Source organism: Carya illinoinensis, chromosome 15, assembly GCF_018687715.1.
Source record: "Carya illinoinensis cultivar Pawnee chromosome 15, C.illinoinensisPawnee_v1, whole genome shotgun sequence".
NCBI lineage: Eukaryota > Viridiplantae > Streptophyta > Magnoliopsida > Fagales > Juglandaceae > Carya > Carya illinoinensis.
This window is the reverse complement of record NC_056766.1, coordinates 11,863,493-11,867,421: the sequence shown is the minus strand read 5'-3', so window position 1 is coordinate 11,867,421 and position 3,929 is coordinate 11,863,493.

Here is a 3,929-nt window from a genome sequence, read left to right as displayed (position 1 = left end):
TCTGTAGTACTCCTCGTGAATAGGTTCCTTTCCATCCTATCACCCCAGTCCATTCTACGTTTTTTCTTAACTTTGGCATCTGGAACTGGTGGGGAGATAGGGTAAGTGTCGTAATATTACCACCCCACAAGATGGTAAACTCATCAAATAATTTATCAAGGGTTTCCCTAACCATTGATGCAATATGTTCCACCAATATTTGCCCGTCGGCAATACCCAATCCATATACCATGAAATCCATCTTAAATCAGAGGTCAATGGCAATAGCTACATATAACAAAATATTAGCCCTATCGAAATCTCCTCCCCAATACTTGTCGTACTTCACCTTCATCAATAATGTCATCTCCCGTAACCTAGTGTGACCGCTCGCAATAATCTCATCTAATTCTTCTTTTACCTTACATATTTGTTGACAAAAATGAAGGGATGTAGATACAAAGAACTAGATAAAATCGTGGTAACCTCATAGAAAGGCTTTAGAAAATCTACAAAAGTAGATACAACATCCCAGCCCTCAGGCATATGCTTCCCCAATCCCGCTTGATCTTCAAAATTTTTTACATATTGGATATCTTCCTCACCCAATAAGACAAATGCCAACTTATACTCTTGGGCCGCCTCCAATATAAAAAATGTTGAGTTCCATCACGTAGTCAAATCGGTACAAAACCCCTTCTTTGATGTTATGCCCGCTGACCACACAGCAACATTGAGCTTCTCTAATCTCGTAGGAAAAAATCTCACCCATCTCACAGTAGTCCTGAACCGAGTAATAGAGTTATGAATATTTTTCATACCGTCACTGACAATAAGATTAAGAATATGTGCCCGCACACCTCACATGCAAATACTCACCACCCAAGATTTTCTTATTTGTCTCTCTAAGAAAGGTCTTAAGATATCCCAATGCGGTATCGTTAGACAATGCATTATCAATTGTGCATGCCACAACGCGTGTCAACCCCCACACCTTTATAGCAACCTCCAAGGCCCTTCCAATTGTCTCACTCTTGTGATCGATAATTTGACAAAATTTGAGAATTTTCTTCCACAATGTCCAATTTTCATTAGCAAAATGACAAGTCAAAGATATATAATTAAAATTTTGGACCGATGTCCAATAATCAGTAGTGAGGCAAACAAATTGACCTGCCAAAAAACCCCTCAACTTCTCTTTTTCATATCGATAATGTTTTATTACATCATTTTCCACCGTGTGACGAGAAGGAAGTTAAAACCTTGGTTCCATGTAGTGACAAAATGCTTAGAACCCTTCCCCATCCACAATTTGAAAATGTAGATCATCCATGATGACCATACGAGCTAGGTGTATCCTACACTATTCAGGATCATACTTTGTGTACCCCTTCTACTCAATACTCCCAGTACTCGCATATTCCATTTTTTTAAATACAATTTCTAGTCTAGATTGACTCTTCTCTTACAAAGATTTTAGAATTACACTTTTTTTACATTACTCTTCTAAGTGCACCTTTAATTGTGATGTTCCATATTTCCTACAGTGGCATCCATAAATTTTACCGCAATGGTTACACTTGGTTTGAGGGTTATTATTAGGATCACCACCCTTCAGTTTGGTGAAATGAGACCAAATTATGGAAGCAGGTTTTTTGTTAGGCTTGGGGGCGGGGTAAGGGGTAGGGGTAGAGGCATGGATACCCTCAATAGGGGTAGGGGTAGAGGCAAGGGTACCCTCAATAAGGGAGCGTGCACTAAGAATCTATTGGCATTTTTATTAATTCAAGCAAACAATAAATCTGAAATTATAGCAAACATGAAAAGTATTAACATCCAACCGAATGCAATGCATTCCAAAATAGGTTTATAATAGTAATTAAGAATCCTCATTAATTTCAACCCACATAAATTAATAACATGCCTCACATATGAAGAGCCCTATATAGTATATATAACATATTTATTGTTCAACTTACAAGGCACTTTTATAAAAACATATTATTTATTAATTTATTTGTTAAGAGTTAAGAAAATGATTATTAATAAAATTATATATTTTTTAAATTAAAATAAAATTTAAAACAACACATATAAAAATCACAAGTGCATAATATTTCCACATAGATCCAGTTTAATTCAACAAGTGAAAGGTGTTTGGTTTTTTTAGAGCATATCATATTCATGAGTGAGAGATCCCATATATCACCAAAAATAAAAAATAAAAAACCTGGCTAAGTTTATGGACAAGAGGAAAGCATCAGCAAATTTTGAAGAAAATGGGGTTTCCCTGCTATATATATATATATATATATGTATGTATGTATGTATGTATGTATAATAGAAGGCTAGAAACTTTCATGAACATGAGAGTTCATTAATTCTCAAGGAAGAAGAGTCTAAATTAGTAAGTGATACAGTTCCACCAAAATTTCAAGTAACTTGTTTTTTAATGCAGCGATATTATCAAACCGTGCAATGGGATATGACTTTTCTCCTCTCAAATCCCTTATCTTGTAAATTAAGGTGTTAGATCTGTGAGTACTGTTTTGGATATATAGGCTTGCAGAATTTTGTCACTTATTACTACTATTTTATTATTTGAAATCTTTGATGTGATAGAACAATCTTATTTATCTATCCACTAATTTACCTGCATATATGGCAAATTAATCCATGCCTATTACTTGAGATTACTTGAGTTTCAATGACAATTCTGCAGGCGGCCAAATGCATCAAATATATTAGCTTAAAGGATAATTTTTATAATGTCTTGTCAAATATCTGATCAGATGTATGCTGTGTTCTTAACCGAATATTAGATTGTCTTCTAAAGTAAGGAACAGGGAAAAATCTGCCTGGTTATATTATGACTCTAGCAGATTTTGGCGTTGCATGTTTGCAAAAAGTAGACGTGAAGAGATAGTTCCTGTGGTCTTAATGAACCCAATAGCAAACTTTGACTGAAACTCTTTTTTCCATTATAAACGACAAGCACTGTCATCTAAGTTAAAAGGATGGATCGAATGAATAAATTTAACACCTTGAAATTTCATATTATGATGTATTGGGAATTGATGCATGTACAACTCTTTTACATTAATTATAATGGTATTGTAAAATTTTTACATTTATTTTTAAAAATTTAACTCCATATTATTTATTTACACTGCAAATTGCAATAAAAAGGAAAATAAATAATTGTGTATTTTGTAATTTACACGAAATTGAAATAAATCACAAAATCCTAAAAATATTCTAAACAATCGGATCATTTTATAAAATCCAACCATTAAAATCAAACCAAAAGGATTTTATAAAAATAAATTTACGCAAAATCGAAATAAATCAATTGGATCATTGAACACTCACTCATCACACACATGCACATTCAATCATCCACAGCACACAATTCACATCTCATCCTCCATCTCTATTAATCTCATCCTCCATTTTAATTCCATGAAAATTTAAAATTTAAAATAAAATAAATAAATAAAAGAGAGAGAGAGAGAGAGAGAGAGAGAGAGAGAGAGAGACTTACCTTCGGCGAGACTCGAGGAGGCAACTGCGGTGGCAACAGGGGGCACAGACGGCGGCAATAGAAGTACAGTGAGGCGATGGGGCACTACCGCACTAGGTGGCTAGGTAGATTTTGTTCGAGAGAGGGGGGGGCACTACCGCACTAGGTGGCTAGGTAGATTTTGTTCGAGAGAGGGAGGGGGGGGGGGGGGTTACGCCATTGGGTACTAGGGCTTGGGGGGGGGGGGGGGGGGGGTTTAACTTCTTAGGACAAAAATCAGGTTTACTGACTTACAAAAATAAAACCTCAGGTGCCAAAGCATGAGGGGTTTTTTTTTTATATAAATATATTATATAATTATATATATACCCGGGGCAGGGCGGGGGACCACCCCATACCGCCCCCGCCCACGACCCAAACTACTGGC